The sequence below is a fragment of the Pinus tabuliformis genome, chromosome X, assembly GCF_031772625.1.
Source record: "Pinus tabuliformis cultivar Carrire ecotype Pingquan chromosome X, CPIR1, whole genome shotgun sequence".
Lineage (NCBI taxonomy): Eukaryota > Viridiplantae > Streptophyta > Pinopsida > Pinales > Pinaceae > Pinus > Pinus tabuliformis.
This window is the reverse complement of record NC_142308.1, coordinates 1534040665-1534066166: the sequence shown is the minus strand read 5'-3', so window position 1 is coordinate 1534066166 and position 25502 is coordinate 1534040665.

Sequence of the window (25502 nt, the reverse complement as noted above, 5' to 3'; positions counted from 1 at the left end):
GACTGGCCAAGATGAGGGAAGCCCAAGCTCTCAAGGCACAAGTTACATTGCGTGTCAAAAACAAGCAGTGCTTAAAGAACGCATCTAACCTTGGCTCGAGGAAGCATTCACGAACATAGCCAAGATTGAGGGAAAGTTGGCACACATGTAGGGCATATACCCACTCAGGCAAGGAATTGCACTCATCGATGATCAGAATTGGATCCTACATGAAATCTTTAAAAATCATGCCAAAGTTTCAAAGTCTTAAAATGATAAAAGCTATCACAGATATCCTCATGACAATGGCAATTTGTGATCAGCGCGAAGCAATGAGGACCCTCGATCAAGTGCGTAGACCATTGGCCCATGGTAATGCGCGCTGGCACAAATTGGAAAAACCAGAGGTCAATTCAAGAAACGAGGCAGTTTCTGATATGCGATTAGTGACAAGTCGCTAATCGCATATCACTGAGCACACCCCTCAAAGAAGGAAAAGCCCCAAGCGCTCGGACCCAAAAAGTTATAGAATGTAATAGATATCGCCAATTTTGTCAGAGGTGGGGTCCCACAAAAACTGGCAAAATATCAGAAGGGCTTCAAGCGGTAGGCGGTTTCAACCGAGTCCCGCCTGATGCCACACAATGGGTGCCACACATCTGACGAAAGAGAGAGAAAACTGCTCACATAGGATGACTAAACGTCATGTTACTTACCTGCCCAATATGGACGATGACCATAGGATCTGGAGGTTCCAGATCGATGGCGGAGACGCAATCCGATGGATGACCAGATTCAACGAGGTAAACAGGCAGAGTTGTATAAGATTTGAAGTCCGACGTGGATGATGCATTGGAAGAAGAGTGTGTTTCGTGGGCATTCTTGGAGTTAACGGTAAAAACGGTCATTTCAAAGACGTCAAAGAGAACTGACACTCAGTTTGTTACAAAACAGGTGGCCACCTCCCTGTGAGGCGTTATACAATGATGATTACACTAGACAGAAGGATTCAGACAGACAAAGGCAGGGAGACCGGAGAGCCAGGAAGCGGAAACGAGGTTCAAGGGGTCTGAGAGTCAAAGAGTCTATGTGCTCTAGACAAGGCTTGAGAGGTTCAAATGAACTCCTCTGTATATGCCTATCATGTATGAGTCTCAGATTGGGCTCACACTACTGTGACCAATAGAGGTCGAATTTCAGTAAGGAGAGTCTATGTACTCCAGAGGCTTGGGGGATCCAAGTACAGTCTTGCTGATTTATGACTCAAATTGAGCTCATTGTTGTAAAAAATCTACTTTGAAAACATAATAGAGATGCCACCACTGAAGGCTGGACCGGGAGACATAGCCCAGGATTATTGGGTGAACTCCTTATTAAACTTGTTGTGTTGATATGTTTGCCTATTATGTTTTCCCTAACTACCTCAATGCCTGTGTATTTCACAATCTTATCGATCCGTTGCACAAAATAACATAGGCACATCCATGCACATGAGTCTATAATACCTTAATTGTTTGTCTTAGATCAATTTTAGATCAAGTGGTATCAAAGCTCTAGGTTACTAAGGTTAAACAAGCTTGTGTTGGATTTTTGTTGTTGAATGATAACTAGGAAAAAGCTCAAATTAGGAGAAGGATAACTGGTTGAAGCTAACCCAGAAATTGGAAGAGTCTATCCTAAGAGTAAAATGACAAAATAAAGTCCTTTGGAATTAGACTCCTAGTTCATTGATAGTTTCATGACCATGAGAGCCATCATAGAGGAAATATATAGAGAATTTAAGAAAGGTAGAGATGAAGATTCATCAAACTCCAAACAAGATAAAGGAGTAGAAGAATATCTCCTCCATGACCATTCTAAAGGCAAAGGGAAAGAACAAAAACTTGCCACACCTCCTAATAGCCCTGAAAATAAAAAGAGAACACATTTGATTAAATTAGATGTTAAATTTGATTTGTCAATATATGATGTAGAGTTGAATGCCGAGAAGCTAGATAATTGGATTAGACAGATTGATGTGTATTGCAGAGTGCAGAGCATTGATTCAGACAAAAGTAAGATTCAACTGGCCAGCCTATGCCTTGGAGGCACTGCCTTGGTATGGTGGGAAGGTAGGACACAAGCTGACATGAAGAAGCATGGTAAAATTATTTTTGTCTGGAGTGAATTTGTTTCTGCAATTAAAAAACAATTCTATCCACTAGCTTATATGCAGCAAGCCATGATGAGTTGGCAAACTCTTTGACAATTAAAAGGGAAAAGTGTACAAGGCTACACCCAAGAATTTAGAAAAAGAGCTTTGATTCTAGGAATTTCTTTAGACTCACCTAAAATATATAGGTGGTCTATACAACTATTTAAAGCATATTATTCTCAAGTTTAATCCTACTAGCATATACGAGGTATCTATTCAAGCTACCCATATAGAGGCTAGAGGCAAGAATGTAAAACCAGAAGTTGGGGGATCATCAAAACCCACTGCAAGAAAGAATAAGGAAAAGAGAAAATAGAAATGGAAAGACATGAAGACAAATGTTGTACAAAAGACCAAGCCTTCATGCACTCACTGCAAGAAGGATGGGCATGATGATTAATACTGCTAGATTCTGCATCTGGAGATGAGGCCCAAGAAGTACAATGGCAAAAAGAAGAATAGTTATGCAGCGATTAAGAAAGATTTGGGGTCAGACCAGGGGATGAAACAACGATCACAGCCACAGGTATAAAAGGTAAAAATTCTGAAGCATCTACTATTAATTCTGCACAATCTACTGATAATGAAGAAAATGAGAGGAAAATACATGAGCTTTTTCATATTAGAGTTATTTCCAAACATCAAAAGATTGATACTTTGTTTGATAGTGGCTCACACGTAAACTTAATTTCTGAAGCAATTGTAAAGAAGTTGGGATTACTAACCACACCTCACAAGAAGCCATATCCATTAGGTTGGTTATGTGATAAAGCAAAGCTACAAGTGACTAGACAAAGTAAACTTATGTTTTCTTTCGGGTCAGCATTTGTAGATGAGGTTGAGTTAGATATTGTTCCCTTGGATATATGTGGAATTGTTTTAGGAAGTCCTTACTTGTATGATAGAAAAGCTATTTTATATAGAGCTGAAAACAAGTATCAACTCGTTAAGGATGGAATTGAATATATTGTAAGAGCTCATAAAATCAAGAATAATTATACTCTCATAAACTCAGGGCAGATGAAAATAATTGTAAATTCATGCAAACAATTTTTACTGATGGTTGTGAAGGAAAAGAAACTTGATAAAACCAATGTATTCGAGGGTTGTAATTCTAAACAACAAGCTGATTTAGAAAAAGTTGTTTCAGAATATGATATACTATTTCAAGAACCTAAAGGTCTGCCACCCAAAAAGGAAATAGTACATGATATTAATTTGCAGCAGGATGCTCCATTATCTAACATCGAAATGTACAGGTTGTCCACTTTAGAGAATGCAGAAATCAAGAAGCAGGTACATGAGTTTCTCGAGAAAGGGTTCATAAGACCTAGCACATCACCATGTGGGTCTCCAATTGTCTTGGTGAGAAAGAAAGATGGCTCATGGAGTATGTGCATTTATTACCAAGCACTGAATGAGATAACAATAAAAAATTGTTATCCCCTTCCTCACATAGATGATCTATTAGATCAGTTGAAAGAAGTTGTTTACTTTTCAATGTTGGACTTGCATAGTGGCTATCATCAGGACAAAGTTGCAGAGCAAGATGCATGGAACACTGCTTTCAAAACAAAGCAGGGATTGTATGAGTGGTTAGTTATGCCTTTTGGCTTGACTAATGCACCTGCTACTTTCATGAGAGTAATGAATGATGTACTCGAACCTTTTATTGATGATTTTGTCATTGTATATTTAGATGAAATTCTTATATTTAGTAAAACATGGGAAGAGCATTTGAAGCATGTAAAGCAGACTCTAGATGTTTTGAAAAGAGAAAATATTTATGTTAAGCTCTCAAAATGTGAATTTGGAAAAAAAATCTTTGAATTATTTGGGACATATTGTAGGGGGTGGTGAATTGAAGATATATCCTGTTAGGATTCCAAGAAACTTTCTTAGGTTGTAGCTTGGAGATGCCTGGTAACATATAAATTCAACTATTGTTGCAAGGTTTAATGGAAGGAATGATGGTTTGGTTCAAGCCAGATAACCACTTCTACTATGTTTCACTCCAGACATGCATGAACACCCTCAGACTAAAAGGCTTTAGACCACCAATGCTCACAGTTTAGATATTTAGGTGAATATGGAGAATACTAACCACACCAGCAGATACACAAGACCATGTGATGGCTGGCTGCAACTAGTACAGAAACCTACAAATCTAATCTATTAATGCAAAGACAGGATGATATCTCTCCCACATTAGATAGAAATAACTTGAGTAACCTATTCAGTGATGCATTAAATATTCCAACACGGAGATAAGATGACAGTTATCTAGTGCTAAACATTAAGAGATCAAGAACACAGCACATCAGGTACAAGCTCAGAACAGAGGAAAATAGATAGTGAGCGGTTAATAGCAAAAGAAGCTTGTATTGCTGAAAATGAAGATGAGATACTGCAAGCGAAAAAATGTCTACAGTCTCCAGAAATTGAACCTTACATCAAATTCCAAGGCTGATTACATCTTGCTCTTGGATATTTATAAGTTTTCATTACATTGGCACTTGGCCATTTAGGTATGGAGGGGTCATAAATTACCACCAACTGCATTTAACTGACTGATGGAGTCTTTGGACGAGGTTGCTTGGTTCACTAGGTGAATTTGATCTATTCAAGTGTTGCGTTGTCCTTTAGCCAGTTAGAGTGCTCGTACCGGTGGAGTCCATGACTGATAAATTCGGTTACAGAGTCGTGCTATGTTCTTTTCTCCTTTGGCCATGCTTTATGTTAAATATGGTTATTGGGGGTCTAACTATTGTCAGTCAAGCATAGCAGGTTATCTCCTTCCTCGGTGAACAGAATGGACGTGGGACATAGAGTGCATGGGTAGGTGGACAATTTGGGTGAGTGAGAAAGATGACCGTCGGATCGGGGAGATGAATGGCAGAGATGGTTCAGAAAAAGCTATAGATCGAGGTGGGAATGGGGTGTGTCAGTGTCGTTGGATCTTCAGCGGACAGATCGGATGGTCATCCTGCGACAGAGTTGCACGAGCATTTTAACGGGCGACGACGGTTTGGTCACGTGGTAACTGTTTTCATCGCACCGCTTTTGGGGTCTATGTGGTAATGGCTCGGGGTTGTGCGATTCCACTCAATGAGCAACATGTAGCAGTGGATGAGAGAGAAAAACCACCCTCAACGCGCGCTATCACTCGATCAAGTTGTCTGTGCAATGTATCCGAAGATCATCCAATCTGGCGGAGAAGAATTGACGGTGGAAATTGGTCGAGCGGGTCACCTTTATCGGGTGCGATGTGGGCAGTTAGAATGTCAGGGAATGATCAACGGCAGGAAAGCGATGTGGGATTTATGAGCACGTGAGGTTGTATGGGTAAGGCTTTATGGTTGGTTTAACTTTGCGCTTAGAGATGGGGCCAAAGAGGACTTTGTCAGATTTTAGAAGGTTTATTTAGGGAATGGGAAAGGTTTAGAGGTGAGGAGGGTGAAGGAAGAAAGGGAAAAGTGACCAATGTGAGCCCCCTTTGGACAGAACCAAATAGACCATGCTTCTTTCTGACCTTAGAAATTCAGCACTGCATAGCAGAGCTAACATTGGCTCCTTCTGGGGATGAAAGCCTCGCTATGAGGTTTCAAGAATAGTGGACCACTACCTTTCATACAAAAATGAGATCAACAATATTTCCTAGTGTTCCATTAGGCATGGAGTCTAATTAAGCCTATGATAAAACTTGTAAAAAGAACATATTTACAATGTTGAGGCCTAAAGGCCTTAATTAACATAAACCTTCAAAAACTGCCCATTGACTGGGCCATCAAAAATTGTTTCTCCTTACATACTGTGCAACATGAAAGTGTTGTTCCCCTGGACCTGAGCAATGATAAAAGGTCCAGTCCACAGGGCATCGAACTTCCCATGATTGCCTTTATTTTCCTTCAGTGCATCCCATTTAAGAACCAAGTCTCCAATTTGAAAATTTTCCAACTTTTCCTTTCTATCACAGGCTTCCTTGATTCACTTTTCATGTGTTGCAGACTTTTCAATCAATTGATCTCTGATTTGATGCACTTCAGCCAAGTCACGAATCCTCCTTTCCATGTCATTTCCCTCATTCTGCCCTTCCTACAAGAACTTGGCCACAGGGAGGGTCAACTGGATTGGGAATATAGCCTGAACGAAGAATTCCTTGTGGATTTCTTGGTGGTCACCCTGAACGAAGCCGTATACCAGCCTGAACGAAGAATTCCTTGTGGATTTCTTGGTGGTCACCCTGTCAACCCACAATCCAAACTTCAGTTTGGAATCCCATTTCCTTTTGTTATCTTCCAGCAGCTTTTTTATTATCCTTATCAGGCTCTTATTGGAAGATTTTTCTAGACCATTACCTTGAGGGTAATATGAGGTGGAATGCACTAGCTTAGTGCCCATTGAGTCACACATTTCCACCAACTCTTTTACCCTGAAGGCTTTTGCATTTTCTGTAACCAATTTGTGTGGACAGTCAAACCTGGTGAAAATGTTTTCTGTCAAGAACTTCATGACAACATGGTGATCAACTTTCTTAGTAGGGATGGCCTCAATCCATTTAGTGAAGTAATCGGTGGCTACTAAGATCCATCTGTGCTGGCCACTAGAATGTGGATTAATTTCCCCTATGAAATCCAAGCCCCACTGCTGGAAAGGGCCACTGGCATGTATTGGCTTCAAGGGTAAGGACTTCAACTACTGTTTTCCTTCAAACCTTTGGCATTTGTCACAGGATCTTACAAATGAAAAGACATCAGAAAACAGAGTGGGCCAATAATACCCAGCTCTGAGGATCTTGTGGGCTGTGGTTTTCCAATAGTGATGTCCTCCATAGATGCTGGAATGAAACTGATGCATGACCTCCATAGATTGTTCTTTGTCTAGACATCTTAAAAGGATTCTAGATGGATCCCTCCAATAAAGCAAGTTTTCATGAATACAAAACTTGGTTCCTCTGAGCTTAATAGTCCTAGCTTGGCTTGAACTAAGGCCTGGAGGGACTTCTATCTTCAGCAAAATTTGAGATATTTTAGAATACCATTCACAAGAAGCTAGATTTTTAGCCAACAACTGATCATGTCCTTGTCCTACTGTTGCTTCTTCTGTCTATTCATTCTTTGAATTTGTACCCATGTAGTTTATGTCAAGAATTTTGCAATTTCCTTCAGCCATCAGCTGAGCAAGGCCCTGCCCCTTGACAAGCTTGGTGGGCTTCAATTCTATGTTGAATTCAATGAGCTTTGCAATCCATTTAGTCCTTCTTCCATCAACGTCTGGCTACATTAGGACATCCTTCACTAAAGAAGAGGGCACATATGCAACTACCTTGGAGTGCAAAATGTAGATTCAAAAAGCTTTTAAAGATTTGATAAGAGAATAAGCTTACTTTGCGATAATATCAAACCTTAGTTCAACATCCCTTAAGGTTTTACTGCAAATTCCATTGGATGCTTTGAATCCTCATCATCTTTCTACAATAATACTGCTGCAAGTGTGTCACATGAAGCAAAGGGGAAGATATGGAACTCCTTGCTATAGTCTGGGCTGATCAAAGTGGGAGCTTCCATAATAGCTCCTTTGATGGCTTCAAGAGATTTTCTTGCTGCATTGGTCCATTTGACTTCTGATCCCTTCTTCAGCGTAGAGGTGATGTGTGTTACAAAATTCTGCAAAATTAGGAATAAACATCCTTACAAAATTTATTTTTCCCAAAAAGGATTGGATTTCGTTTTTTGATCTTGGAACAGACAAGGCCTGTATTGCTTTCACTCTCTCTGGGGAAATCTTGACACCTACAACAGAAACAATGTGTCCTAGAAGTTTGCCCTCTTCTAAAGCAAATTGTGACTTCTTAGAATTTACTGATATCCCAAACCTTCTGCACTTCAGAAAAACCTTTTTAGATGTTGTAGATGATCTTTATGACTGCTGGAGTATAATGTTATATCATCCAGGTAGACAAGGAAAAACTTATCCTTCTCTCCTACAAACGCTATATCCATGGCTCTCTGAAAGGTGGCCCCATCATTCATCAGTCCAAATGGCATCTTAGAGTACATAAAAGTGCCCCAAGGAGTTGTGAAAGCAGTCTTTTCTTGGTCATCTGGATGTACAAAAACTTGGTTATACCCTGAAAATTGATCCAAGAAAGACATAACTTTAGCTCTTGAGACTTTTTGTAGAAAATGTTCCATTTTGGGCAGGGGATAGTTGTCTTTCTTAGAGTGTTTGTTAAGGTTCCTCAAATCAACACACAACCTGATTTCTCCACTTTTCTTCCTCAGCACTACCACGTTGGCTACCCACTTCGAATATCTCAAGGGAACTATGATTTTGGCAGCCAACAACTTCTTGATTTCCTTTTCAATCAGAGGGAGGAGCAAAGGATTTATGGGTCTCAACTTCTGTTTGAAAGGAATGGTGTCTTTCTCCAATAGGATCTTATGTTGGATGATATTTTTGTCATAAGTTTTAAGATCACTGTATTTCTAGGCAAAGATATCAGCAATTGCTTCATTAAGGTCCAGTACTCAGAACTTTGGGTAGTAGACAAATGGGTGGACAAATTTATATACTTTGGATGATTTGGACTTCCTATGTTATGCCTATTGACTGTAGACTGTTTTTCTTTTTGGGCAATCTTATGAGGCACATCATTATTGTCAAACAACTTCTCTAGAGGCACTAGCCCTTTAGGTATATGATTGCTAGGCAACTGTATAATGTTGTCTTGGCCAATTTTGTTTCTTAGCTGGGGTTGGGGACATTCCTCCAAGGTTTCATTCTCTTGATCAATTTGCATTTCAGAGAATTCATCAATGACTTGTAGAAACCTATTTACTTCATCATCATCCTCAAAGACTTTCCAATGCTGGACATTATAAGGCAAGGATGGTCTATCTTTTACCTGGAATCGATAAGCATATCTAGGGGGCACGGGAGGGATGAACATGATAGCAGACATAGCAAGGGAATCAACAAGCTAATTTTTTACTCTAGGAATATATGAGATAAAAATCCTATCAAAAGAATCTTTGAGTCTCCATACCTCATCTTTGTATGCTTTCAACCTTGGGTGCCTTGTTTGGAATGTTTTGTTCACTTGTTTAATGATGAGATCAACATCTCCAAAGACCTTTATGTCTCTGATTTCCATGTCTTTAGCAGCGTTTAAGCCCAATATCAGAGCCTCATATTCTGCTATAATGTTGGTGACCTGAAAAGTTAGCTTAAAAGACAAATGTGTGCTTTCTTTTTTTTGAGATACTAGCACCACTCCTGCTCCTGTAGTTTCCTTTGAATAGGCTCCATCGAAGAACATATCCCAAGCCTGCGTCCCTTCCTCTTCCATGGCTTGACATACTGGTTTCTTGAGCTACACCGAGGCCCTCTGGGATTCTTCAATTTGGAGAATACATGCTCCAAAATCAGTGTCCATAGCCTAAATGGGATGATTAGTGGGATTCTTCTCATCACTGATGATATAGGCCAGCTGGACTTCCCTATATAGTCTTCTTCTTTCTCCTCCAAAAACTGGGACAATGGCATAAGATAAGTCATTTTGCAATGTCCCACCCAAACTCTTAATCCAACCTCTGGAAAGTAGCATACCAAACTTAGGGGGGGACATCTGCTACCACAGTATTCATCATCATGCTCTTCATGGGCAGCTGAGTTAGGGTGATAGCCAAGTCTTTTATTAATGCCAGACATTTCACCTTCCTCGAATCAAAGGAGAACAAGTCATGACAAGGTCTGGTAATATCAAGGCCTAACTCTTCCATGACAACTTTGGGCATCAGGTTATGGCTGACCCCTGTGTCCAACAGATAGTTGTGGAGGATTTTGTCATGAATGGTCAAGAAGACATAAAATGATGGGGAATTATCATCAATAGGTTTCGTCATGTTTATCACCTTGTAAATTCACATAGTCATTGGATGCTCGTAAGGCTTTCAGCTCAAGGGCATCAAGGATGGGCTTCTTAAACGCCTCACTCTTTACAAGTTCTATTAGAGGTATATATATTTTTAAATTTTGGACTTTTGATTCAATGTTGAAAGGGGAAGGAGACCTATCAAGGCCTCTTACCTCTTGAGCTGGTGCATTCAGGATGGTAGGATCAGTGGTCAGTCGCTTCTGCTTACTAATTTGCTGCTCTATGGGGACAACAGCTCTTTGGCAAGGATTCTATTTGACATTACTTGCTCTTGACCTCAGGTTATATCTTTGTTGGTCTTCAGTCTGCAGAACAACTTCTCTGTCCCACTCTTGGCTGGTCTGGTCCTTGAGTAATGACTCCTCATTGGGAGCTAATGTCAAAAAGGCAGCACTTCCTTTTTCTTCCATGCAGCGAATCTCATCCTCTTCATTAAACTGCTCCTCCTCCAAGACTACGTTCTAGAAAGGAGTCTCAATCCTTTGTTCTTGAGTAGCCTCTTTGCCCCTCTGAATGATCTACAATTGTTCATTTTCTCTTCTGTATGGATTTGGATTTCTAGGAGAAAAGGTATTAAGAAGCCTTCCTTTCCCAGGATTCTTCTCAACCTTCAACTTGGATATTTTAGTAGCCAATGACTTTATCATTTTAGACATTTTGTGCATTTTGGGATTTGAAGAGGAAGAGGAAGAGGAAGACTCACCTCTCTACCTCATGTTATCATCATGTCCTTTAATTTTCTCTGTAGCCATGATATTGGATTCTACCTCCAAGGTTGCATCTTGCATTTCAGCTAGAGAGGCACATCTTCTCTCTCTTAATAGCAGGCAGAAATCAGAGTCAAAGTCATTGTCATAGGTGAGTTTGGCAGAGGTGGGGGTAGGCTTCACTTCAGCTGGTATCTTGCTATACATATGATTGAATCTTTTATTAAAGTCAGACATTTTCCCTTTTTAGGTTGCCAAACTCAATATGGTAGTATAGCAGGTCTTTCTTATCTCCCCAATGCTTTAAAAACACATCATCTAATGCTTCAATGTCTACTATAGACCTAGGGGTCAGCTCTCTGAACCACTTTCTAGCCTCTCCATCTAGGCTTTGGACAAATAATCTCATCCACACATCATCTTCACTGATATCTAGGTTATCAGCATAGCTATAAAAGGACTCAGGGTGCTCTTCAACTATTACTCCCTTTGTACCAGTGAACTTAGGCATGTATTTATGATATTCTCCTATAGGCATGGAATTCAAAGGAATAGGTAGGACCAAGGGTCCATACCTAGTAGCTATGATTGTTTCCATTTTGGTGGGCGCTTGTGGACCTGCCATGACTAGGGTGGATGGAAGGGTGCTAGTAGTCCGAAAGGTAGGGAGTTGAGAGATGACTATCAGGGCTAAAGGAATATGATGGACAGGAGGAGAGGTTTCCTTTGGGCTGAGATCCAAAGGAGGACCTAAAGGAATGGGAGCTTTATGAGTCTCTGAAAATATTCCTTCACTGCTAGTACTAGAGGCTATATTTTCAACATGTAGATGCTCTGTTACAAGCCTTTCTGGCAGAGATACATAAGATTGTTTAGGCTTACCTGATCCTGATGCTTCCTTTTGTGATGTCTTTCTCTGCTTGAAAATCTTCTCAAGGTCAGGTGATGGGTCAGCTGGTGATTTCTGAGAATTTCTCCGAGTATGGCTCACAAACTGAGCCAAAACTGTGATGTGGAGTTGCCACAAGGTTCATCCTCCAATAGAGTTGCCAGATAGATGATTACAACCAAAAATGTGTCCAAACTTTATCTATCATCAAAGCTGAATCTGTGTCATTCTCTCAGGGAAGCTAAGCATCAATCTCCTCTCCCCAAAAATGGTGCCAATTATATTAGGATTCCAAGAAACTCTCCTAGGTTGTAGCTCGGAGATGCCTGGTAACATAGAAATTCAACTATTGTTGCAAGGTTTAATGGAAGGAATGATGGTTTGGTTCAAGCCAGATAACCACTTCTACTCTGTTTCACTCCAGACATGCATGAACACCCTCAGACTACAAGGCTTTAGACCACCAATGCTCACAGTTTAGATATTTAGGTGAATATGGAGAATACTAACCACATCAGCAGACACAAGACCATGTGATGGCCAGCTGCAACTAGTACAGAAACCTACAAATATAATCTATTAATGCAAAGACATGATGAAACTCTCTTGCATTAGATAGAAAGAAACTTGAGTAACCTATTCAGTGATGCATTTAATATTTCAACATATAGATAAGACGACAATTATCTAATGCTAAAAATTAAGAGATCAAGAACACAGCACATCAGGTACAAGCTCAGAATAGAGGAAAATGGGCATTGAACGGTTAACAGCAAAAGAAGCGTGTATTGCTAAAAATGAAGTTGAGACACTGCAAGTGAAAAAATGTCTACAGTCTCTAGAAGTTGAACCTTACATCAAATGCCAACCCTGATTACATCTTGCTCCTGGATATTTATCAGTTTTCATTACAATGGAACTTGGTCGTTTAGGTATGGAGGGGTCATAATTGACCACCAACTACATTTAACTACCTGATGGAGTCTTTGGACGAGGTTGCTTGGTTCACTGGGTGAATTAAATATGTTCAGGTGCTGCGCTGTCCTTTAGGAAGTTGGAGTGCTCGTACCAGTGGATTCCATGACTGATAAATTCAGTTACAGAGTCGTGCTATGTCCTTTTCTCTTTTGGCCATGCTTTATGTTAAATATGGTTGTTGGGGGTCCGAATGTTGTCAGTCAAGCAGTGTGGGTTATCTCCTTCCTCGGTCAACAGAAAGGATGTGGGATGTAGAGTGCATGGGTAGGTGGACAATTTGGGTGAGCGAGAAGGATGAACATTGGCTAGGGGAGATGAATGGCAGAGATGGTTTGGCGAAATCTATATACCGAGGTGGGAACGGGGTGCGTCAGTGCCGTTGGATCTTCAGCGGACAGATTGGACGGTCATCGGGTGACAGAGTTGCACGGGCATTTTAACGGGCGAGGGCGGTTTGGTCGGGTGGTAATGGTTTTCGTCGCACCGCTTTCATGGGCTAAGTGCTAATGTATAGGACTTGTGCGATTCCACTCAATTAGCAACACATAGCAGTGGATGAGAGATAAAAACAGCCCTCATCACGCGCTATCGCTCGATCAAGTTGTTTGCACGATGTATGCGAAGACCGTCAGATCTGGCGGAGATGATCTGATGATGGAAATCAGTCGAGCGGGTCACCTTTATTAGGTGCGATGTGGGCCATTAGATTATCGGGGAATGATAAATGAAAGGAAAGAAATGAGGGGTTTATCAGTGCCTGAGGGCGTATGGGTAAGGTTTTATGGTTGGTTTGACTTTGTGCTTAGAGCTAGGGCCAAAGGGGACTTTGTCGGATTTTAGAAGGTTTATTTAGGGAATGGGAAACTTTTAGAGGTGAGTGGAGTGAAGGAAGAAAGGGAAAAGTGAACAATGTGAGCCCCCTTTGGACACAACCAAACAGACCATGCTTCTTTCTGACCTTAGAAAGTCAGCGTTGCATAGCAAAGCTAACAGAGAATGCTTTTTGCCTTGATTTACCAGCTTACATGCACATCTACTCAATTATTAATGCAGACAACTTCAGACTATTTGAACCTTCATTGATTAAAGGTCCCGAAGGGCAGAGTCAATTGCCTTCTATTGATGATCTGTTGCCTGAATATCTGAATGAGTTGAAGGAAGATACATTTCTGGACAGGAAGCTGAGAACTACGCAAAAAGGGGATGTTGAGTACCTTAGGATTGGTCTGAAAGGTTCAAAACCAAGCAGTGAAAATTGGATAGAAATTGGGCAAGCGAGGAATCTATACCCTCACTTGATTGATGTTTAAAAACCAACTTTTGGTGGTCCAAAAGGTTTCCAAATTGGATCCTAGAACAATCTCTAAGTTTTCATGAACTCTTTAAAAATCATGCCAAAGTTTCAAAGTCTTATAAAGATCAAAGCTATCAGAGATATCCTCGTGATAGTTGCAATTTGTGATCAGTGCGAAGCAACGAGGACCCTCGATCAAGCACACAGAGCCTCGGTCCATGGTAATGCGCGCTGACACAAATTGGAAAAACCAGAGATCAATTCAAGAAAACTGGGGCAGTTTTTGAGGAAAAACCCTCAAATAAGGAAAAGCCCCGAGTGCTCGGACCCGAAAAGTTATAGAATGTAATGGATATCACGCTGATTCCATCAAAGGCGGGGTCCCACAAAAACCGGCAGAATATCGGAAGGGCTTCGAGTGGTAAGCAGTTTCAACCGAGTCTCGCCCGATGCCACATAATGGGTGCCATGCGTCTAGCGGAAGAGAGAGAAAAACACTCATATCAAATGGGTAAACATCATGTTACTTACCCCCCGATATGGATGATGACCATAAGATCTGGAGGCTCCAGATTGACGATGGAGACACAATCCGATGGATGACCGGATTCAATGAGGTAAACAGGTAGAGTTGTATAAGATTTGAAGTCTGACGTGGACGATGCATTGGCAGAAGAGCATGTTTTGCGGGCATTCTTGGAGTTAACGGTAAAAATGGTCATTTCAAAGACGTCCAAGAGAACTGACTCTTATTTTGTTACAAAATAGGTGGCCACCTCCCTGTGAGGCATTATACTGTGATGATTATGCCGAACATAGGGATTCAAATGGATAGAGGCAGGGAAACTGGGGAGTCGGAAAGTGGAAATGAATAGTCAGAAAGCAGATTGGCTTTAAAGTATGTGTACTCCAGAGACTTGGGGGATCCAAGTACAGTCTTGCTGATTTATGTCTGCTGAGTGATACTCAAATTGAGCTCATTGTTTTAAAAACTCTGCTTTGAAAAACTAATAGAGAGGCCACCACTAAAGGTTGGACTGGGAGACGTAGCCCACGAGTATTGGGTGAAGTCCTTATTAAACTTCTTGTGTTTATATGTTTACTTGTTATGTTTTCCCTAATTTCTTCAGTGCCTGTGTATTTCACAATCTTATGGATTCGTTGCACAAAATAACATAGGGACATCCATGCATATGAGTCTGTAATACCTTAATTGTTTTTTTTAGATAAATTTTAGATCAGCCGATGAAGCATCAGAGATATGCGCACAACGGGTACAACAGACAACAGATGAATGAGCTGCAGACGTAAGCAAAGTGTAGATGTTGCTGGATGGACTCCGAGTGAAGATCACTGCACCTAGTGAGTGACTCGGGATGAGTCACGATGATTGTGTTGGGGGCCTATTAGGCATCAGATCCCCCGCGTAACGGTTTTGAGGCTTAAAGCCCACAATTTTGGGTATTGGTATTGTAAAGGCTCCGCGAAGTGTGCAGAATGTGAATTGTAATGAGTCAAGTCAAAGGGTTGTCTACCTAAAATATTTTAATTTAATATAGAATGGGTCGGCCTACCCATGGTCCGCGAACCATGGGAATGTATAAATAGAGCGAGGCTCTAAGAGCAGAGGCATTTTTTCACAAGTTTAGTTCTTAAGTGTATGGGTTTCTAAAGGTGATATTCGCGCCGAGTCTGTAAGTCTGCGTTGTCATTGGTAGAAGTAAGAGTAGGCTCTGCAACTGTGTGTGCAGAGGCCTGGTAGAGTCTGCAATTGTGTGCGTGGACCCCTACAGATGAGTGTGCAGGGTGGAATTAGATTGTACTGAAATATTGTGCATTTGCTCGTAGATCTGAGTGTTTGTTCTTCTGTTATGGTTTTATGCATATTTGTTTAAGGTTTATGTTTATGATCATCTGTTATAAATATTGAATGATTAATAAAGATGACCGAATTAAGTTAGATATGTAATAATAACCTACTACGGGTAAGGGATCTAGACACCACCTCTTCGCGCTCAGTACAGGGGCTATGTGAAGCTCAGACATCTGTGCAGAGCAATGCAAGCAAGCAATACTGGATCAAGACCTCTCCAAACCTCATCAAGACATCCCTAAATTGCAGAAACCTGGTTCCAGCACCCTCCCAAACTACCTAGTGTGGGACTTCAGTCCGTGCTCTGTGGATTGTTGCCGAAAGGGCCAGTAGTGCTAGATTTGTTTGGCTAACTCACTTCTAAACCTGGGTCAGGCCCCTATAAGCCAACACACTTTCCCATTGACGAGAAGGAACTGGAAGTGGAGTGTACAATCATAGCTTTCTATTGTTGGGCTTGCTTTTAGCACACATGGAAAACCCTTTAATATATCTAGAAACTATCTCATGCATTCTTGGCCAATAACAGAATGCTTAAAACTGTGCTTACAATAAAATGACCCGATATTAGAGAAGTATGTGCTTCTCAGATTATGTTAACTCTTTCGGTTTGTGGAATGCATAACTTTAACAAATGATGCAAGAGTTGGTCCTTAACATGATAATCCAATTCTTCTACTTGTTTACCATGACTTAAAGTTGCATATACATCTTTAAAATCTACATCTTGAGCATATTGTTCAATTTAGCTTTCATGCAATACTGGATTATGCTTAAGTATAGTAGATGCATTTATGATTGGTCTAGACAACATATTTGAAAATTTATTGTGTATGCCTTATATCTGATGACTAGATGAAACTGTTGTAGGAAACCCATCCACCTATACTGTCTTGATTGCTACAATTTAGTTTGTGAGTGCAAATACTGAAGTGGCTGATGATCAGTGGGTATAACTGTTTCTTTGCCCATTAAGTAATGTTTCCACTTTTTCACACTGTGTACTAATGCATACAATACTTTATCATATGTGGAATAATTAACTACTGCAGAATTAAATGTCTCAGAATGATAACATATGGGTTTACCATGTTACATCAACATTGCTCCCATGGCATAGTCACTGACATCTCTTTCAATCTCGAATGGTATTTGCAGATCTGGCAATGCTAGTATTGGTTCTGTACTAATTTTTTCTTTCAAAGTGTCGAAGGCTTTCTTCTGTTTGCCTCCCCACTAAAACACCTTGTTCAATCTTTTCAAAGCATGTAAGGGAGCTGCAATCAAGGAAACGTTAGCAATAAACTTTCTCCAATATTGTGTTGATCCTAGGAAGCTTTTAACTTTTGTAGCAGATTTGGGTTTAGGCCAGTTCACAATGTCTTCAACCTTAGAGGGATCTATCTTCAGTTCACCACCCCTAACAATATGACCCAAATAATTCAAAGATGTTTTGCCAAATTCACATTTGATAACTTAACATAAAGATTTTCTTTTCTCAAAACATCTAGGGTCTGCTTTACATGCTTCAAATTTTCTTCCCATGTTTTACTGAAAACAAGAATGTCATCTAAATATACAATTACAAATCATCAATAAAAGGCCTGAGTACATCATCCATAACTCTCACGAAAGTGATAGGAGCATTAGTTAAGCCAAAGGGCATAACCAACCATTCATACAAACATTGCTTTGTTTTGAAAGCAGTCTTCCATGCATCTGGTTCTACTACTCTGATCTGATGGTAGCCACTACACAAGTCCAACTTGGAAAAGTAAATAGCTTCTTTCAGCTGATCCAATAGATCATCAATGTGAGTAAGGGGATAACGATTGTTGATCGTTATTTTATTTAGTGTTGTGTAAACAATGCACATCCTCCACGAGCCATCTTTATTTCTCACCAACATGATCGGAGATCTGCATGGTGATGTGCTTGGTCTTATGAACCCTTTGTCGAGCAACTCCTGTACCTGCTTCTTGATCTCTACATTCTCTAGAGCGGATAACCTTTTATACTTGTAGCTGTGATTGTTGTTTCATCACCTGAGTCTGAACCAAAATCTTTCTATATAGCAACAACAGTATTCTTCTTCTTGCCATCGAACTTCTTCGGTTTCTTCTCTGGATGCAAAGACCAGCAATGTTCATCATCATGTCCATCCTTCTTGCAGTGAGTGCATGAAGGTTTGTTTTTCTGTACAACGTTTTCCTTCCTCTCTTTCCATTTTTTCTTATTCTTTTTCTTTTTCTTGCTTGCAGTGGGTTTTGATGATCCCCCAATCTCTGGGTTCACATTCTTTCCTCTAGCCTCTAGATGTGTAGCCTAAACAGATACCTCATCTATGCTAGTGGGGTTAAACATGAGAATGGTGTGCCTCAAATAGCTATGTAGACCACCTATATACTTCAACAAAGTTTCAAGTGAATCTAGAGAAATGCCTAGAATTAAAGCTCTTTTCCTAAATTCCCACGTATAGCTTTGTACACTTTGCCCCTTTAATTGGCGAAGAGTTTACCAACTCATCATGGCTTGTTGCATATAAGCTAGTGGATAGAATTTTTTTTGAATGGCAGAAACAAATTCACTCCAGGTAGAAAGAATTTTACCATGCTTCTTCAAATCAGCTTGTGTCCTACCTTCCCACCACACTAGGGTAGTTCCTCCAAGGCGAAGGCTGGCCAGCTAAATATTTCTCCTTTTTTAATCGATGTTCTACACCCTGCAATATACCTCAATTTGTCTAATCTAGTTATCCATCTTTTCTGCATTTAATTCTCCATCATATATTGGCAAATCAAATTTTACATCTAATTTAATCACATAAGTCTTCTTCTTTTTATTTTTAAGTCTAGAAGGAGGTGTTGATGGAGGAGGTTCTTCCCCTTTCCCTTTGCCTTCTGAATGGGAAACTAGAAGAGGTTCCTCTACTCCTTTTCCCGTTTGAGATATTGAAGGGCTTTCGCCTTGGCCTTTCTTAAATTCTCGGTACATTTCTTCTACCATGGGTCTCATGGTCATGAAACTCCGCATGAACTGAGAGTCTGATTCCAAGGGAATTTCTTCTGTCATCTTCCTCCTAGGATAGACTCTTCCAATTTCTGGGTTAGCCTCAACCAATTCTCCTTCTCATAATTTGAGCTTTGACCTAGTTAGCATTCATCAATCCATCACAAGCTTGTCTAGCCTTAGCAAACCTAAAGCTCTCATACCACTTGATCTAAAAATGAGATCTTAGACAATTATTAAGGTATTACATACTCATGTGCATGGATTTTCCTATGTTACTTTATGCAATGGATTGATAAGATTGCGAAATACATAGAAAATGAAGCAGTAAAGAAGAATAATAGACAACACACATAAACACAACAAATTTAATAAGGAGTTCACCCAACACTGCTAGGCTACATCTCCTAGTCCAGCCTTCTGTGGTGACTTCTCTATTATGTCTTCAGAAGCAGAGTTTTACAATAGTATGAGCTCAATTTGAGTCTTAACACTCAACATATACAACAACAAGAGTTTTTATTAAACCCCTCAAGCCTCTCTGAGTACAAAGACTCTCTCTATCACTCTCTATCTCTGTCTTTACTCTGTCTCAGCACTTCCTCCAATACTACTTGCCTCCATTTGCTCTCTGTCTATGGCTTTAAAGGCAATTGGCGCTGTTTGTTCATTTCCTCTTCTTGGCTTTCTGTCTCCCTGCCTCTGTCCGCTCAAATCCCTCTTCTAAGCGTTAGCAATCATGGCATAACGCCTTTTGGGGAGGTGGCTACCTGTTCTACAATGGATGAGTTCATCGGGCCTTTGAAATCCCTGAAACAACCATTCTCTGTTTACATAGAGAACTGCATTCAAACATAGGAAAATTTTGCCAAAACATTGTTCATCAAACTTCAAACATCCATAATTCCGCCTTATACTCCTTGTTACACTAAAAAATGTCACCATGACTATTTACAGTTAGTATGGCTCTATCAACAGTCATGCTATCCTCTTAGGCAAGTCTTATGCCTCTACTCTCCATGTCAAACTCCAAAAAGAGAGAAAGTCTTTATAAATGTATTTATCTCTAGGTACGCAGGTTCTCTCAACCTTACCTGCGGGTACGCACCCAATGTTCACAAAAGCTGCGTCTTTGGACGCTCTGTATGTAAAGGGGCAGGTGCGTCCCCCTGTAAAGGTCAAAATGCGCAAGTTTCATCTTTAAAAAGTTACTTGTGGTCATTTCTAGAGCATTCTAGAAGGTTGTTTGACGTGTATTGAGCGCCTCCAGATGGTTCATGCACCCCTACCAAAGAGGAACTTATCCCATCAATAAGGGAGCTATCCCATCCAAAGAGGGGATTATCCCATTGATGGTGGACCTGATTAACTTCCTCTTGAGCACTATAAATACAGGCATTGGGCCAGAAGGAGGGGAGGTTGGAAGCTATACATTTCTATGGGTAGATGCTGCTGGAATTAGGACTCCCATTTAGAAGCTTGTGAGGAGAGATTGCCATCTTTTCTTGTTCTATTTGGAAGTGGGTGATCTTTGTCAAAGTAAAGGAGAACTCTTGATGGACCCTGGGAGGGACTTGCACAACACCAAGGCTCAGGTTGTATTTGTTCCTGTTGTTACCTATTAATGCAAATGAGTCCATTCTTCTCAATAACTTGTTATTTATGAGTTGTTTCATGTACTCCTTGGTCTATGTGTTAAATATGTTTTATTCTATGAGATTATCAAGTGCTATTTAATCATTTGATTGTTAGTGGATGCAAGTTTCGAAGTGAAGGAGGAGCTCATCCGGATCAGCGGAGCTGGACTGCTACAACATCGTGGGACTACAGGTAGGATCTAAACACTTGATTTCTTATATAGTAAATGCATGTTTAGAGAAGGATTGCTCTTGTTTGTCTTGTTTGTCACTAGAGAGTCTTAGGCTCCTAGGGAGGTTGATTGTGTCCACACAATCGACTCTTTCCGCCTGAAAAATTGGTGACCATACTGGGGACTCCATTGATGTGAAAGTCTTTTCCTTTGTATGAACTTTGCTCTGAGAAAATTGGTTTGTTTTTCTGGTTTTTGGCTCTGTGACTTTGTTTTTGGGTGGGCTAGCTTAGGGTTAGTTTCATTTTGGTTTTTCTTGAATTTTCCAGTAGGACGCACCCTCTGAGTATTGCACAGTGCGTCCCTGGACGCACTGTCGCTGTGTGCACAGAGCGGGCCCGCACCTGTCTTAACGGGTTGCCTGCGTCCCCTGCTAAAATTTGAGAAAATTCCATTTTTTGCATTTTTTCTCTTAGATTTTGCTTTTTCTCAGTTTTTACTGCCCAGATTCATTAGTCTCTTGTCAAAGATCTTCACCTGAACTTGTTTCGATAGCATTGAGTGTTTTAGTGGATTTCATAGAAGTTTAAGCCCTATGGTTTGATTTTTGAGTAGGTCTTGTAGTGACTTTGGCGGTAGAAGTTGTCAAGCCTTAAATCTCTCTGGTTTTGTCAGCATTCTTAGAAGTCAGACCTGTCATAAAGTCTACCTGTGAGAGAAACTTACCATTGAGTTGTCTTTTTGGAAAATTTCGAAGTGCTTGTTGATTGAGTATTGATTTCCATTTTACAAAAAGAACAAAAAGATTTGAGTTTTGTTTTGACTAGTCTTTTGATTCTGCATTAGCTGGTCCTTGATTTGATTTTGGTCAAGTAAAACAACCTAGAATCATCTTCGTAGGCTTTTACCTCGTTAGGTTTGCTTAGAATAAATTTCTTTTTGATTTGCTTGTGAGTCAAGTTTTCATAGGTTTTATAGCTTTTAAGATTGATTTTTGTTAAAATAGATTTATATGCTTTATTAAATAGAGAAAATACAAAAACATCTCCTTTGAAAAATTTTGTTTCAAGTAGCTTTGAAAAGTTTTGAAAGAAAAAGAGTTTTTCATGCACGTAAGGAGTTGTCATGTTTGTATGCTTGGAAAGATAAAAAGAATTGTTTCTTTGATTGTCTTTACTAAGAAAGTTGTTTTCTATAAAATTTGCATCTCTCAACTCTCTTAGTTAGGAATTTCATTGAAAAAAGGAAAGTAGCGTAAATCATCTTAGGTGCATCTTTGTAGTGGTTTGAGTCGAGTCTACACACCATTGGTTTCACTTCCGCTACCTTTTGTCTTTAAGGAAAACCATAAAATTAACGCTTAAAGTAAAATCGACGTAGTAACTTTTATTTACTAGGGCTCTGAAACACCAATTTAGATCAGGCTAGTGTCTTGGAGTAGGTGAGTAATTAACTCTCCAAGACAACAAAACCAAACAAGTAGCTTATCTTGTGATAGAATAAATCCAATTGTCTCATTTGTACTCTGGGAAAGCTCCTCTTAAAGGAGAAGCACGAGCTCGTGTCCGAACCAGTGAGGGGATCAATCCCCCCTCGTTGGGAACGACGCCAGACACGCACGTATTACAAACGGTAAACCTCGGATTAACCATTGTCGAGGAGCCAGGGGTCACTTGTCGGTAAACCTTGGATTATTGTCAAGGAACCGGCAAGGGGATTGAGCTTGATACTCTGCCCTTGCGTGCTGTCGGAGTGTAGACTGTTCCCCCAGGTGCATTTGTTGCGGTTGGTAACCTTAGTGACCATTATCTTTAGGATTCTACCGAGGTGACGGTGGAGGGAAGATCCCACTGTACCTGGAGCAGACGTCGGCTAGACTCACTTGGATTTTCCGGGGGGTTCACTTCACTCGAGACGGTTAAAGTGGAGGAACTTGTGCCGGTCTATTCATTAAGCAGGTTGTCGGGGTAACTGTTCCACCTGCCACTTCTGTACTGAATCCGGCGATGTTGGGTTTCATCACCAACTAGCGCTTTTGGTCTGGAAGGCTACTGTTTGTGCTTGGTTTGACGCCCTAGATTCTTTAGGCGTGTGATTCAAATTTGTTTGGTTCTTTAGAGACTTTAGGTGGTTTGATTTGAAATTTTACTTTGTTTTCGTGTGTAGTAGTTAAAAGTTTTTAGCTGTGGCGGAATTACCGAGACAGTCCCGTAGACTTCGGGGCCAGTCTCCTGAAGTTGTTTTTGTGGCCGAATTGTTGAGAAGATCCCGTAGACTTAGGGGATCACCTCCTCGAGACGACCCCGGCAATCTAGAAGGTTTAAAGGTCCTTGTAACTCCTCCTAGTGGCAGTAGAGTAGGTTCACCTGAAGAAGGAGAATCTTCCTTGGTAGTCCACTCAGATTACCAAGGCTTAGAGACAGGTTATAATCCCGAAGCTGTTACAGTTTCTGAGCTTGTTGGTAGTTTTTCGTCTGCTAGTGATACAGGCGAAGAACCTGAAATATCTGAACCTGTTACTCCGACTTCTAGTGTTCCAGATTCACCAAGAATAGAACGAGTTATCACCGAAAATCTTCCTACTGGTTTGATTGCTATAGAAGAACTTGCTCCAGAGGAAGAAATAGGCGTCTCTAACCTTGAAGATCAACTTACTATTGATCTAAGGGAGCGTGAATCTATCTTTTACAGTCCTCCTAGAAGTACTACTTGGTACCTTTCGTTAACCAATTATTTAGACAACTCAGGGGTAGGTTTTTCTACACCTCGTACTCCTTTTCCACCTGGAGGTATTTATACTCCTGTAAATATGTCTGGTCAGTCGTCCGTGTTTACTCAAAGTCCTGAATCTTTCTTACACGGCGGTCCTTCTGTTCCCACCGGGTATCAATCACTTTCTGGTACCTTTGCGGGGGCATCTCCTCAACCCGTTGATCATGGGTTATTAACTGGAAACAGTGGTAATATACCATTGGGTGTAGGAGACATTTACATGATGTCAGGTTCAGTTCCCGTTTCCCAACCTCAAGGTGGCCAATTACCGCCTGGGGGGCAACCTCAGTTAACGCCTGGGGGGCAACCTCAAGGTACACAAATCGTGTCTGGGGGGCAACCTCAAGGTCAGTATGCACCTATGGTGCAATACATGCCTCAAGGTCAACCCCAGCCTCAATATGTACCCCAGGGTCAACCTCAGTATCAATATCAACCTCAAGGATGGCAACCTCAAGGATGGCAACCCCAAGGGTATCAACCCCAAGGGTATCAACCTCAAGGCTATCAACCTCAAGGTCAAGGTCAACCCCAGTATCCGTATTTACCTCAAGGTTATCAACCTCAAGGTCAATACTCGGGTCAAGGTTATCAACCACCTCAAGGTCAGTCATATGTTCCGGGTATGGGAACTGCACCTTACAATTATCAATCCTATCCTCAATCCGGTTATGGATCTCAGTATCCTCAACCTGTTACGGGTCAATACCCCGGAATGTTAGTGTGGGATCCATCACAGGGTCAACAGGTGTTGCAGCCAAGTATACAGTTGGTACCTCAAGCTGGACAACCCGTAGTTTCTGGTCCACCCCAGCAACCGCAACCTGTCCAGTCAAATGTTCAAACTTCTGTAACTTCGGTAGTTACTCAGCCGCCAATTGCACCTAGTACTCCATCTCAAACGGCTGCTGCAACTACCGCTACATCTGTCGCACTTACTTCTGGAGTATCGACAGCTCCGGTTTCTACTGTCTCTGCAACCACTCCTCAGACATCTTTACCGTTGTCTGGATCTACGATTCAAACCACGGTCCAGATGCCTACAGGTCAGCCTGGTATAAGTACGGTTGTCACTACTCAACCTCAATTTGTTCAAAAACCGTACCAGGGACAGTACCAACCTGGGCAAGCTGTCCAACAACCGGTTTACCAGTATCAACCGTATCCTGGGTACACTTATCAACAACCTCAACAACCCCAGTACGGTCCGGTTAATCCTGGTTTTCCAGGAGGATATAATATCCCAAATGCGACTCCTGTTCCTAGTTATCCTGGATATCCTCCTCCTGGGACTGGTCTTGTGACCCAGAGTTTTAGAGATCCTAACCGGCAGTTACCGTTTATCGCAACTTTGGATTTACCAGACTTGACGCGCCTAACGAACGATCCAATTCAATATCTTCAGTTCTGGCCGCCAATGCCAAATAAGTTGCCCAGTGATATACCCAAGTTCGAAGGTAAGTCTGGAGAGGATCCGTCCAATCATGTGATGACTTACCACCTCTGGTGTGCTTCAAATTCTATCTCGGATGATTCGATCCGCTTACGTCTTTTCCAGCGTACACTCATTGGTCTCGCGGCCAAGTGGTACATTGAGTTACCACGGGCCTCTTTTTACAATTTCAGCCAGTTAGCTACCTCGTTCTTAACTCACTTTCAGTTGCCGGTCAGATACGATAACGGCACGGAGTTATTAACTTCACTAAAACAATCGACGTCCACGTATATTTCTGATCACATTCATGAGTGGAGACGTCGAAGAAGGTTAGTGAAAGTTTTTATCCCGGACCAAATCTTAGCTGAATGGTTTGTTAAATCATTATTACCGAAGATTACTGAAGATGTAGCTAAGGCCGGAGTAGTTACTGAGGAGCAAGTCATTGCTCAGGCGCAATACCTTGACTTAGTTTACACTCAGTCGGGTACGTTACACGAGAAGATTCCGGATCTTCCAAAATCGAATCAAATCGCTGCTGCTCCTTCGGGATCTCATGCCGCTGATGGTATGATTGGTATCGTGAATACAAAGAGCAAGAAGAAGTCTTCCAAGGCTTCAAC